This window comes from Mandrillus leucophaeus, unplaced genomic scaffold, assembly GCF_000951045.1.
Source record: "Mandrillus leucophaeus isolate KB7577 unplaced genomic scaffold, Mleu.le_1.0 Scaffold16, whole genome shotgun sequence".
Classification (NCBI taxonomy): domain Eukaryota; kingdom Metazoa; phylum Chordata; class Mammalia; order Primates; family Cercopithecidae; genus Mandrillus; species Mandrillus leucophaeus.
Window position 1 is genome coordinate 7,104,768 of NW_012101587.1, and position 15,023 is coordinate 7,119,790.

The 15,023-nt window shown below is 35.4% G+C and overlaps 1 long non-coding RNA gene across 1 annotated transcript in view; it reads right to left on the reverse strand.

Annotated features, from left to right (window-relative positions):
- The window catches only part of LOC105536509, a 17,350-nt gene extending 2,694 nt beyond the window's left edge, over nt 1–14,656 (reverse strand). The window contains exon 1 of the long non-coding RNA XR_001005601.1: nt 14,533–14,656. This is a non-coding gene — a long non-coding RNA (uncharacterized LOC105536509). The remainder of the gene's footprint in view (nt 1–14,532) is intronic.
- Between the last annotated feature and the right edge of the window lie 367 nt (nt 14,657–15,023).

Consider the following 15,023-nt stretch of genomic DNA (forward strand, 5'->3'; position numbering starts at 1 on the left):
CTCAAACACAGGCATTACAGGTGTGAGCCACTGCCCCCAGACTACATTTCTAAAAGCTATACAGGATGATCCTGATATGCAACCAAAGAACTGGTATTAACATGTTACCCACATATTTTTTTTGTCGTTGCAGAAAAGACAAGGCTCTAACTATTATGAATGCAGAATCTTATATGAGTAAGTACAATTTGACCTACTGAATTGCATAACCTTAAACTGTGTCTATTACATATAAAATGAAGTGTGGCACTCAAGTAAAAAGATCACACTTTTTAGTCAAAAATACCTTTACTACTCTTAAGCTAAATAGTCCAATGAAACACCCACATTACCCAAGCAAATCTTAATATCTAACTCATTTTTAATGTATAAAATGATTAGCATTTATCTATTAACGTTTTATATATTGTTCTTCCAGATTCAAAGGTACTATAAAAATAAAATGACATTAAAAATCACTTTATTGTGGAAAGGGAACACTGACAATTTTCAAATAGTTTCTTAATGTCTGGTCATATTTCCTGATCATGTTGTGTACATTTGAGGCACAAAGTGTTCAGTGCTTGAATCTGTTTTGCCAGGAATCACAGAGTTTATGTATGCTTTTATGTTACAAAAGAAGGAGTATAAATTAAGGTTGTAGACAAATACTTAAGGTTTAGGCTAAGCAGTTGCACTTACTCTGTAAGTAATAGACATCAATGAAGGTGGATAAACTGGGAAGAATCACAATGATTTGAATCCACATAATAGACAGTTTGGAGTTAATAAAAATAAGGCACATGAAAGAATTGAAAAGCAGAATGTTGATCTTATTTTGACCAAAATGAGCTAGGAATATTCATAAGGCAACTAGAAATGTCATTTTTTGTGTGTTTGAATTGCTTTTTCTAAAAATTGAACATTTAAATTTATACATTTGAGAAAAGAAATAATATGCTCAAGAGAAAGAATAGAACATAGCAGAAGGCCTGATGGCCAATTTTGAGAGACAGTCTAACTGTGCCATGAGATGACATCACAGTTTGTGTTTCCTGCTCATTTCATGTTGCACAGAACCAAAGATGATTAGAGAGATTCTCACTGTGGATTTGGGAAGAGAAATTTGCACGATGAGCCTAGGACTACCTGGAAGCCATCAGAAACTACTGTGGTGTGTAAAAAAAATAGCAGGTTACCCAAATAAACTGCAAATTTATGTACGCATAAAAATGGGTACACAGATATTTATAGCTGCATTTGTTTTCACATTGACCCGAACTTGAAAGCAACCAAAATATCCATCAGTATGTAAATAGATAAACAAACTGGGTTCTATCCAGACAATGGAATATCATTCAGCATTAGAAACAAATGAGCTATCATGCTGTGATGGTTAATTTTCGGTGTCAACTTGACTGGATAAAGTTAATCTAGACAGCTGGTAAAGCACTATTTCTGGGTGTGTCTGTGAGGATGTTTCCGGAGAAAATTGGCATGTGAGTCCTTGAACAGAGTGGGAAAGAGCCTCCCTCATGTGGGTGGGCACCGTCCACTTTACTGGGGACCCAGATAGGATAAAATGATAGAGGGAAGGCAATTTTGCTCTTTCATTTTTAGAGCCGGAGCACCCTTCTTTTCCTGGCCCTGACCCCAGAACTCCAGCCTTCTCTGGTCTTTAGACTCCAAGATTTGTACCAGCAGCCCCCAGGTTCTCAGGCCCTCTGCCTCAGACTGAGAGTCACACCCTCATCTTCCCTGGTTTGGAGGCTTTTAGACTTGGACTGAACCACACTGTTGACATTCCTGGTTGTCCAACTTGCAGATAGCTTATCATGGCACTTCTCAGCCTCCATAATCACATGAGTCAATTCTCCAAATAAATCCCCTCTTATCTATCTATTCATTTATCCATCCATCTAGCTGTCAACTTTCTGTCTGCCTATCTATCTATCTATCTATCTATCTATCTATCTATCTATCTATCTATCATCTATGTATCCTGTTGGTTCTCTCTCTAGAGATCCCTCACTAATACACATGCCATGAAAATACATAGAGGAAACTTCAATGTATATTACCGAGTGAAACAAGCCAATCTGAAAAGTCTACACACTGCATGATTCCAACTATGTGACATTCTAGAAAAGACAAAACTATGCAGACAGTGAAAAGATTTGTGGAGGACAGAGGTTAAAGGGGAGAAAGATGAATAGGCAGAGCACAGTGGATTTTTAGGACAGTGAAACCACTCTGTATACTATAATGTGATCTATGTCATTACACATTTGTCCAAACCCACAGAATGTAAAACACCAAGAGTGAAGCCTCATGTGAACTATGTATTTTGGATGACAACGATGTGTCCATGTAGATTTATCGATTATAACAAATACACCACTGCTGTGTGGAATGTTGACAGCAGGGGAGGCTGTGCATGGGTGGGGACAGAGGGCTATGGGAACTCTGTACTTTCTGCTCAAATTTGCCACAAACCTAAACAAAGAATTGTTTATTAATTTTTAGAAAATGTATAGCAGAAAACTTGAATATATTCACTCTGACTAAAGGGAGAGAATTCAAGCACGAACAAAAAAGATTGAAAGCATTAAATATATCTAAAATCCTTGCATTGATAAAGTTTTTTTTTTTTTTTTTAAAGAAACAGCTCCTTTTTTCAACCAGAGTTTGCTAAGGTGCCCATGCATGATTCAGAAAATTGGCAAAATTTGCATTAATCCTGCCATACATCTCTGACTTTTCTTTTAGGTTAACTTCCTACTTTCTGGAAAAGACTCCAGAAGGGATGATAAAATTAGGAAAATACTGTATTGCAATCTGTAATGTAATAATGAATTTAGATCACATTTGATGTATCAGTCAATGATGTAAGCATTAGGTGAAGAGTTGATGGGGAATGTTATGAGAAAGGTTCAGACTGCACATTACTCAGTGATATCAGCATCAACAAAAGAGGCCACATAGGTATAAGTGCCTCAAAATGTGATGAAATGGGGAGTGTGAGGCATGGTCTCTAAAATTCATCACGTACAGACGTAATTGAACTGTTAGCTAATTAACTTTCAAGGTCTAATTGTACTTCTGCAACACCTGGAAGAAATAGAGGAGCAAGTTAGCTCATATTAGGAAGAGGCAATAAACTAAATGCAGAAAGTTTGATATTCTTTAGGGCTGGTTTTGATGATTAAATAAGAAAAAAAATGGAGAGTAAAATAGATACAGAAGACATAACAACCAAAATTAGTGCTTGTGTTTATTTAAATACTGAATTAAACAAATATGCTATAAGAAAAATATTTAGATTCAATTGGAAACATTCAGATATGAACCAGATATTAAATACTATTCAAATAATACTAAGTGATTGAGGTCAAAATTGTTAGGTTAATTCCATATTGTTACGTAAAATTGTAATATCATTTTCATTTAGGAAAACATACCAGCTTCAGTGGAGAAGTAGTATATCTGAAATTTGCTTTAAAATCTTGCAGCAAAAATTAATTAAAATACATAAATAAGTAAACACAATAAGAACAAGTGGGGTGATTAGTAAACAAGATTGAAAGCATGTTCACAATTATTAAAGCTGGTTTCTAGATATGTGGGTGTTCACGATAATATTCTCTTTACTTTCTTTCTTTCAAAATTTCCATAATAAACAATTAGAAAAAAAGTATTCACTTATCTATTTGTTACCTACATCAATAAGTTTCTCTTCCTGATGAGTTTACTCCTTTTAGCTTATAAACAATCTGCCAGCTCCCCCACATAATGAAACAACAGCACTTAACTGCTTCTGTAAAAGCAAACCAAAAACATGCTTTAAAACAGGTAGGTGTCTATATTTGCTTTCTCCTATTTTCTATTCCTCATTCTCTCTCAAACCCACTGCAGTCAGGACCCTTTTCCACCACTTCTCTGAAGCCATGTTTGTCATCATGTTATCAGTTACTGATAACTTTCATATGCGACATTTTCCACTTCACTCAACAATTCTTAATGCATTACACCAATGAACAGCAGTATTTGACCCAGCAGAATGTCGTTTCTTCCTCAATATACTTTCATCTCTAGGATTCCTTTCTATTGTGCTGCTTTGGTTTCCCTCATACCTCACTGATCGCTTTTGTCTTTGTTGCTGAGCTCTCCTCTGGATGCTGACCTTGGGGAGCCTAGCAATGACTTTAAATGTCATGTTCATGCTGATGACTGCCAAGTACATCTCATCAGCCCACCACTCTCACGAACGTCTGAAAAGGTTATCTGTACACCTGACGTTCCTAACTTCATTCTCATAGATAGACTTTTCATTCTTTACCTCTCCAGAATTGAGTTTCTGGTCTTTCCTCATAAATCTGCTTCACTGGCCAGGCGTGGTGGCTTACACCTGTAATCCTAACACTTTGGGAGGCCAAGGCGGGTGGATCACCCAGCCTGGCCAAGATGGTGAAACCTCATCTCTATTAAAACTACAATAATTAGCCTGGCACGGTGGCAGGCACCTGTAATTTCAGCTACTCAGGGGGCTGAGGCAGGAGAATCTCTTGAACCCGGGTGGCAGTGCTTGCAGTGAGCTGAGATCTCTCCACTGCACTCCAGCCAGGGCAACAGAGTGAGATTCCGTCAAAAAAAAAAAAAAAAAAAAAAAATGCTTCACCTGCAGCCTTTCCTGATTAAATTGATGAAAATTATATCCTTTTAATTAGAGTGTCAAATAATTAGAGTTGTTCTTGATTTATCTCTTTTTCAGACAGTTCACGTCCAATCCATCAGAAAACCCTGATGTCTTTCAAAATATATTTAAATATGATGTCTTTACCTCACTTTTCCTATTCCCATTGTCCTGTGAGCTAAAGATTTTTGGGAAATAACTTTTAAAGAATCTCCATGGCTCTGCCCTTTCCCTCCTCCCTCCCTCTAGCATACTCTGAATGAAAAAGTTAGCGAAATCTGTTTTTAATATAATCCGATTACTATCAAGTCTTCATTCAAAAACCTATGGATTCGTTTCATTGAGAGGCAAAGTCCAAACCCTAGATTGAGATCTGGGTCCTTCTGTCTGTGGGCTTCCCTCCTGTCAATACTGAACCGTGTAAAAGTACGTGGTCCCAGCTTAGGGGTTTTACATTGACCTTGTAAAAGAAAATCCTTAGCCAAATTAAATTTAACAGAGATTAACTGAGCAAAGAACACTTCACCAATCCGGCAGCCTCTGGAACCAGAGTATGCTCAGAGAGACGCCAGTACAGCCATGTGGTGGAAGAAGATTCATGGACAGGAAAAGCGAAAAGTCACATAGAATAATTGGTGACAGCTCAAATTTTCCCTTGTTGGAACACAGCTTGAGTGGGTGGTCCCTTTTGATTGGTCGAAGTTCAGTGATTGGCACAACCTCAGTTATGGTCTGCTTACACCTCCATTTAGGTTACGGTTCACTGTGTACAGAGAAACCTTTGGGGTGGACTTAAAATACATAAGGTGGCAGTTTTAGGAGACATTTAATTCAACATCCTAGAGTGCAAAATTTTTGATGTGAATTATATACGACACTATCTTTACTGTTGACCAATCCAATAACTTTTTTTTTATTTTTAATACTAAGTTTTACATGAGGTAATCACAAAGTTCAGAGAGATTGAATACTTTTCCAAAGTGAATATACAACTGAGTCAAAACTTCAATCCAGGTCTTTCTCTGACTCTGGGGTGCATATTCTTACCATTGAATTACACTGCTTCTAATGCCATGATGGAGAAACTGGATGCCCCAGTGTTCACAGATATTTGTAAATATGTAAAAAGATCTCCACTAATTTCATTTTTACTAAAATTGCACAGTTTTATTCACTATGACTAGTAGAAATTATTTCCCAGTACTAACCTCTTGTCCTAATCACATTTTAGATTTTACAAACTAATACTGAACATGGTTTTGTCTGAATTCTAATTCTCTGTGCTGAGCATTGCTTGGCTTTTGAAAAAAGGTTTCAAATAAACGTAATTAAATAAATTTGAAGCTGTTGCTTATTTTATTTTCCATTTCATTTTCTTTCCAATGTAAATATATATATAGTTCTGGAAATTAGTTTATTATTTTCTTCTTACAAATCTTTAATCAAAGGTTTAGTGTGTTCAGGGGATCCACTAGCATGCCACAGGATCATACATTTAGTTCTAGGGTAGTGTTCTAAGGTCTGTTCAGCTATCTTCATCAGCGCGGTAGTTTACTTTTTTCACTGGATGTAAATGCAGTTTATACAACCCATTCGTGTCACGGACAGTGGCCAAATACTTCAAATTGTGCCATACATTTTACAGTCTCAAAACTTTGTGAGCGTAACATGAAGTGAACATTTGCTTCCGAAGGTGCCCTTATCTGTGTGATAATCCGTGAGTGGCCAACAATACCATGCTAACATATTTCTAACAGTGTGCAGCATATACAACATTTCTTAATAACTCAAGATTGCTACTACCTTATTAAAATGTAATGTAGGATTTTATTCCTGTTACAGTTAGCTTGAAATCATGCTTATAATCATGGGTAATTTCATTGGCAAATATGTTTAAAATAAGAATTTAAGTGTCTCATAATTCGAAAATCTATCGAATTTGGAAAATTCTGTGTGTGAATATCTTATATCAACATAACAGGCTAAGATAAGGGTAACTTTTCTGTCCTCTGACATTAATGAAGAAGTTCAGACTTGCTGTTTGAGGCACTTGATTAAGGAACCTTTCCATATCCTCCAGTGCAATACTCAAGCAGTGTCTCATGCACAAAGCAAACTCCCAATACTCTTGTTTCTGCCCTTAACTTTCCTTTGTTCTGTAAAGTTGAATGGTTTGACTTTCATCTTAGCAAATGCAAATATTCTAAGCCAAGGTTCATGTCTCTACGATTCATTGGAACACCAAAATGAAAAAAACATATCTGAGTGACAACACATACAACCACTTAAAATTTGGTGTCTGACCCAAAAATCAATTCCGGATTAATAAAGGACAAGAGTCAGATCAAACTCTGTTCCTTATTTGCTTAGGCTTAATATGATTTTCCCAAGCTCAGTTCACGTAATGATAAATTATTGACTAACTCCGAGGGCCCTGCTAATAGAAGTTGTATTGCTACGAAACCTATTTCACATGGTTCTCACGGGGCACTTTTCTGAGTACACACACTAATGGAATTGATTTTTCTCCCGGCCTCAAGGATGAGTCGTTATTGGAGTACTTGGTGCTCTTAAAAATTTTGCAGTCCTTATTTCTGGCCAGGATCTTGATGAAACATTTTGCTTCTTGGCTTCAGTTTGTATAGTTCACCACTTATTCTACCACAGAGTCTACTTCAGTCCTTCCACACTGCATGTTCATTCACTGTGGACCTGAAGGGAACACAGCTGCTCTTTTATTAGTGCATGCAAACATAATGACATATTTTTTTAAAAAAAGCAATAAAATACCCTTGGACAAGTTTACCAAGAAATTTTCAAGCACTCCACTAAGCAAAGAGACTTTGACAATAAATCTACCTATTGACTTTACATCTGATGTTATTTTCTAGATTGCTACACACAGGTGGATTAAGGATTATCTAACAGTGATTTATAAATTGAACCTAACACATGATTCTTAAAATTCAACTAATGTCATCCCTAAGAAGTTGCAATAAAATGTCCTTTGCATTAGATATTATTTTGATACTTGATTTCAGTACTCCAGAAGTACTAGTATGGCACAAATTCTGTTCTGGTATGATATTATAGCATGAATTCTACTTTAATCTATTTTTTGATATTTATTATTGTAAAATATTTAACTGTTAAGTAATAGTAAAAAATTATGATTATTTTTAATCTTATTCATAAGAAATCACTATTATTAATGAGCAGGTGGGTAGTGTCCTGGATTTTTATATCCATTTGCAGACACATATTTTGTTGTAAAATATAAGAATATGCTCTCTGAATTATCCCAAAGTTTTTTAAAAAAGTGCATTGCATATACATTTTCCCATCTGTATATGGAAATCTACTTTATTCTTTAAATAACTGCAGACTATGACCTGTTACATGCAGATATTCATTTATAAATGTATACAAATTACTTAACTTTATGTGACAAGATTGACAAGATTGTTTCCAACTTAAAAATATTATTGTAAATAATGCTGTAAAGAACATTCTCCTGCTTAATTTTTATCTATTTCTACATGATAATTTCCTAGAAGTAAAATTTCCAGGTCAGAGGATATAAAAAAAGTGTGTATACTATTATTAGTGATCTATTGTATGCTAAAACTGTTGAGCCCATTTATAATCTCAGCTGTAATATATTAACCATATTTTAGCTAATGTTTGCATAGTATTTCTTATTCCAGTCATAACTTTCATCCTTTTTGTACCCCAATTATTAAAATGTATACAATTCACATACAACAGGTTTTAAAATTCAATCTGACAATCTGCTTTTTAATTAAAATATTTAATCAATTTATTGTTAATGTAATGACAAATGTAGTGTTTAAATCTATGATCTAATATTCATTTTCAATGCTCTTTAACTTCCACTTTCATTCTTTTTTTTCTTTTAGACATTTTATTTTGAATAAATAAAGAAAAAGTCGGCCGGGCGCGGTGGCTCACGCCTGTAATCCCAGCGCTTTGGGAGGCCGAGGCGGGCGGATCACGAGGTCAGGAGATGGAGAGATCCTGGCTAACACAGTGAAACCCTGTCTCTACTAAAAATACAAAAAATTAGCCGGGCGAGGTGGCGCCTGTAGTCCCAGCTACTCGGGAGGCTGAGGCAGGAGAATGGCGGGAACCCGGGAGGCGGAGTTTGCAGTGAGCCGAGATCGCGCCACCGCACTCCAGCCTGGGCGACAACGCGAGACTCCGTCTCAAAAAAAAAAAAAAAAAGAAGAAAAAGTGAATTTGTTTTACTTTTTTATTATCCTTTAGTTATATATTTACATATTTATAAGACAGTGGTTAGTAGTTTTGTTTTTTTTTTAAATGAAGGTTTGGTATCTTCATTTCTTTGTTCCTGTTTTTTGTTGTTGTTGTTATTGCTTGTAGACATAAGGATCTCTTTATGTTGCTCAGGCTGATCTTGAATTCTTGACCTCAAGTGATCCTCCCACCTCAGCCTTCCATGGCACTGGAAGTATAGATGTCAGCTACCACACCCAGCCTGGATGCTGTGAATATCTCTTTCTCTTTGTTCTTTTGCAGCATCTCACTCAATATTTCTAGATATGGTTTTCTTCATATTTACTCTTTTTTTTTTTAAGTTTATCAAGGCACAATTTGCATACAGTAAATACACTGATTTTAATGTACAACTCAATGATTTTTAGTAAACTTAGGGAGTTGTGCAGCTCATACTAGAAGTCAGGTTTAGAATATTGCTATTACCTCAAAGAAATCCCTCATTTGCGGTCAATTCCCATTTCTAGCTCCATTCCTAGGCACCCACCATCGGTATTGCCGTAGATCTGTTGACCTTGCTTTAGTTTGTGGCCCTTTGTGACTCTGGGACTTGATATTGTTCAGATGTTTTAGAAACTTATTGATCATGATCAGGTAGTGTTTCTCATCTATTCTCTCATGGTTGCTTTTCTTGGATTCCAAATTTACGCTATGTTCCATCTATCTCTTCTGTTTTCTTTTATATTTTCCTTCTAATCTACTTTTCATAATTTACTCATTTCTGGGCACTGAACGTTCTTTTTTTTCCTCCCATGCATTTGAGCCCAGTGAAAACTCTAATTAGCTTCTTAGACTCAGCTGCTGCTTTCTGTTAGGCTTCTCAGCCTCTAGGCTCTGAGAAATTTGCAGATACACTGAGGGAAACGTGGCACCAAATATTGGGCTTCCATGGCTATACTTGCCAACTTTGTCATCTTCACTCTCAAGGTTGTCTGCCCTGGCTGCCAAGAGTTGTAATTTTTGTCTCTGCAGTGCTGTGCAACTCCCAATGCCCCTCATCAGCTTTTATCCTGGTAGCTGCTACCTTTTTCTCCTACCTATTTCTCAACCAAATAAAGAAAATTAATGTAAGAATTCTGAGTCATAGCTCCTTGTATCACATCAACAGTGATTACAATTTTTAGCTCGTGAAGAAAATTACCATGATTGCTCTCCTAAAAATAATTCATTATTCACTTATTTTTCAGGACACTTGCAGGAGATCTGTATTTGGCTAAAATGTTGCTAATTTTTCTACTTTATAAAAAAGATTGTCAGCTTGAGAAATAGCAGTTCTTGAAATATCTTCAAAATTTGTCAAGTTCAATTGATTTTTTTTGAAGTGTTCCATTTATCCTGGAATCTTATATTATTTCAGGTACAATAGATTATACTTTATGGTTGAAAACATATTTTTTTATTTTGTATTACTCTGTATACTGTTTTGCCTGCCATAGAACAGTTATTCCTTCATAACTGATTTCTTTAGAGCCATCACCATATTCTTACATTAACGTAATGGTAAGGGAAATTTTTCCATTTCTCAAAAAGATGTTAATCAGTTCTTATTTTCAGTTAAAAATAAACATAACTTTTGTAAAGATTAAGAAAATAGCATAAATTACTGGCACGTAGAGAAACTTTCATATAACTATAAATATTAAAAGATGCCATATATCGAATCTTGTGCTTATTCAGTCACATTCTAAGTAACAGTATTCACTTAAGAAGACAGATTCCGTATTTTCTGGGCCACTTTTGCTCAATTTGTGCCTCAAAGTTTGCCTGCATGGAAATGCCAGCTAATTTTCTCACTGCAGAGTTTTCATAATCTGCTATTTGGATGAAAACTAACAGCATATATCACTTAATTTTAAAATACAAAATGTTGCACTGATAAAACATTCTGTTCTAGTTTTGATTGCCACTCAACATGTCATCCTGAATTTAGGAGTTTAAAACTATGGTGAATGTATTCTTATGATCTTGTGGGTTAGAAATTGAGGAGGGTCTTGTCAATTTCCTTGCTCTGTCTGGTGTTCAATGGTTTTCTGCTGATAGCTGGAGGCAGGGCCACGTTGTTCAAGATGATTCCACTGACAGGCTTGCTACCTTGGTGGGAAAGGTAGCCCTGACTGCTATCTCTCTCCCTCCATGTAGTTTCTGAGCTGCTCCATGAGGGTTCTCTAATAGAGCAGTCTATTCTCTACATGACATCTCTAGGCTTGAGACCAGCATGGGAACTGCCACTCTTCAAAAAGGCTATTTCCAGAAATGGTGTACCACTCTTTCCATTTTACCTTAGTATCAGAGAAGTCATAGGCAAGACCACATTCAAGGAGAACAGAAATATATCCCACTTTTTAATGGGAGGATTGTTAAATACATTATATTTATTTGTTTAATACAATCTGTATAAATCAGCATTATTACTAATACTATTAATGCTAGCAAATATACTCCACTGCATTTTCTCATAATTTTAAAACCTTTTCTCTAAATGCATACCAATTCAGGAAGGCTATTGAATTATTACTATGTTCAGCCCAAAGCCTTTTTTTTCTGGAAATTATAATAATTTCTTCCTGATTGTTATGAGCATTTTTACATTATCAGTAATTCAAATGTGACCCACCTGTTTTTTCTAAGTGTTCCTATGGTTTGATTATTTGAGATATTATAATTAGTTTCCTGAATTTATTTGTCATATTTTGCACAAAGAAGACATTCCATAGACATTTTAACAAACAGCATTTCTCTCTTCATTCTTCTTTAGATTTTGTGTCTTGTTTGGTTTGGTTCTATAGATTTATAGAAAATATGATAATATTGGATTATGTGATATTTGTGTAATACTATTAAATCAAAGAACTGATAAGCCAGTGACCAGAATGAGTTAAATTGTTGCCTAATAAACTTCACTTACATGAGGGAGTAGTTAATAAATGGAATAATTCCGAAGGCCTATAAAATCAGTTGGGAGAACTAGATACATATGTAGGTTGGACTAAGGCTGAATTTATAATCAATGTTCCCTGGAAAAGCAGATACACATTGGAGTTAGTTATATATTTAGAAATGAAAACATTCCTGTGGTAGTTTTATGTGATTAAAAAATACAGAACTTCAATTTGAAATCTTCTATTTTATAATAATTTGCCAGACTATAGAAAACAACTATCAGAAGTAAAACATGTATAATATCTACAGGGATAATTAATTTCTTAAGAGTGTATTTCAAAGTCACATCACTGTAATATTGATGCAAAGTAGAATTCTTGGGGAAAAAACCATCAAATATTTGCATCTTTATCACATCATCACTTTGATCACTGAATCATTGTCAGCTGATATATCTAGCTAATGATAGAACTTCTGTAGCGGTCCTCCAATTTAGAGATTTTTCTGAGAAAAGGGAATAGGAGATTCTAAATTCTTAATAAGGTTAATCCAATTATTAACATGAAAAAGAATCACTGTTCGACCTAATCAGGAAGCATATTCTAGTATTATAAAAGTTTCTTAGAGCTATATCTATATCTATATATATCTAGAGTATATATATACACACACACAAAAATATGTAGCCCCATTAGTAAGCTTCCAATAAAAGAGTGAAATAATAGTAGTGCTAATTTAATGGGGAAAACCAAATGAAGTATGTACGATCATGTACCCTTAACAGCTGTCCTAATTAAATATCATTAAGGAGACTATTAGGTGAATTAAAATTGAGTCTTTCATTTACTACCAAAAATATATCCATTAATTTAAAATGGAGCTGTTATATAGGCTGAAATATCCACCTGTGAAATAGGAAAGTAGGTCTGAATTGTCTGGAATCAGTCTGTCATGCTCATTACAGCTCTAGGTCACTAAGGGGACATTGGATATCTAATACTGATATCTGAAATTTTTAAATGGAGAATAAGGCAAACTAGTTTTCACAAAGTTTCATGAAGATTTATAAATAGTTCACAATGTCTTTGAGGATGTTTTAAAATTTGTTCTTTGATACAAAATAAAGTATTAAACTATACAGATATTTTTTCATTTTTAATGATAACTTCCTGTGGAAACACATTTTAAAAGAATAATAATTTAGTTTTATAGGTCAGCATTTTTCAAACTAGGAAGCAAGCCATAAACCTGTTAAGTCCTCTGGGATATTGGAGGCATGTATTTTTCTTTTTTAACAGGGATTTTTATAATATCAAGCTTGACATACAAAGCAGCGATTAATGCATTTTTCCCAGTGCTGCTTAGTTAATACTATACAGAGAAACACATGACGAACATCAGAGCAGTATTAGTGTTCCTAATATTTACCTATATTTACCAACAAATTTCTTGTAATTAGATACAAGAATGACAAGATATAGTAGCAAAACTTGAAACCTTAGCCAGGCACAGAGGCACATTCCTGCAGTCCCGGTTATTTGAGACCTGAGGTGGGAAGACTGCTTGAGCCCATAGATGCGCTGCTGTGTTACTCAAGCAGGCCAGGCTGTGCAACATAGCAATACATCTCTTAAGACAAAAAGATACTTCTTAATCTTGTAAATGTGTTTGTAGAATTCCCTTTTGTGTTCAGTCCACCTGTACTTGTCCGTTTAGCTAATGTCCAATTTCCAATTGATTTTTGTTGAATTCTCTGAGGGAAGGCTCCCCATTTAACCAATCAGAATAGGTGAGGCCCAAGCATCCTTCCATTCCATACCTCCAACCTGGTGCATAACCTAGGATCCAATGATGCTTCTGGGGGATTACACAAAAGGAGTCAAATTGGGGAAGATTTTAGGATACAGCTGCATTGCTATAAAGCAGTAATAGAGGTGGGCAGATCACGAGGTCAGGAGTTCGAGACCATCCTGATCAACATGGTGAAACCCCATCTCTACTAAAAATACAAAAATTAGCCGGGCGTGGTGGCACACACCTGTAATCCTAGCCACTCAGGAGGCTGAGGCAGGAGAATTGCGTGAACTTGGGAGGTGGAGGCTGCAGTGAGCTGAGATCGCACGATTGCACTCCAGTCTGGGTGACAGAGCCAGACTCCATCTCCAAAAAAAAAAAAAAAAAAGCAGTAATAAACTCTACAAGTGTGAGAACATAAAAAGCAGAGAGATCTTCAAAAGAATGAATCTCCTTAAGCCTGAAGGTATAAATATTTTAATTATATAATCCCTAAATCTCCTAATACATCACATTCAATATGTGTTTTTAGAGTAGATTCTTGTGCTGATTAGCAAATATACCTACGGTTAACTAATGAGCCATTGAACATAGAGGTCTGCTTTACATCATTTGTGATTATGATACCCCTCCTTCTAACTTACAGAAAGTTTGTTCTCTGGGAATCAGCTTGTCAATATATGTAACCAATTATTAAATGGAGCAAGACTCCAAGCACTAGCAGGGCACCTCTTTTTATATTTCTATAATTACATTTTTCAAACTTGCTCTTTCCAAGTGTCCTTCACTACCATTTAACAGCATCTGGGCATAACTAAACCTTTCTTTTCAATTTCGGGACTCAGTATCTTTCAGAACCACTGTCTTACTTCCCTTTCACAAACTGTCTCCCTTTCTCCCAGCTCAGGCCTGGTTCTGTCTGGACTGCTGGCTCTCACTTCCCTTCTCGCTCTTCAGTTTCTCCTTCTTGAACAACAGGTCTTCAAGGTCTCTAGGGAAGAAGGAACAGACTTCGCATAAAAGACAAAATAAGTTTTTATTTGATAGGTGTAAAATATATTTTTCTTAGTTAACAACCACAATGAATAGTTCAGAAGTCAATATTTCTGGGTCCCTCAGGAGCCAAAGCACTTGATTTTAATGTAGTTGAATTTATGTAATGTCCTTTCATACAGACTACATTTATTATTTTTTCATTGAAGAAATCCTATCTAAAGTTATAACAATGTGTTACCACACTGCCTTTGAAAATGTGCTTTTTGCAATGGATTTTTAATACACATTAATAGGCATTAATTTTGGCACTAGTTTGATTTTTTTTCCCATGTGGATTCTGAATTGACTCAATAACATTCATTTT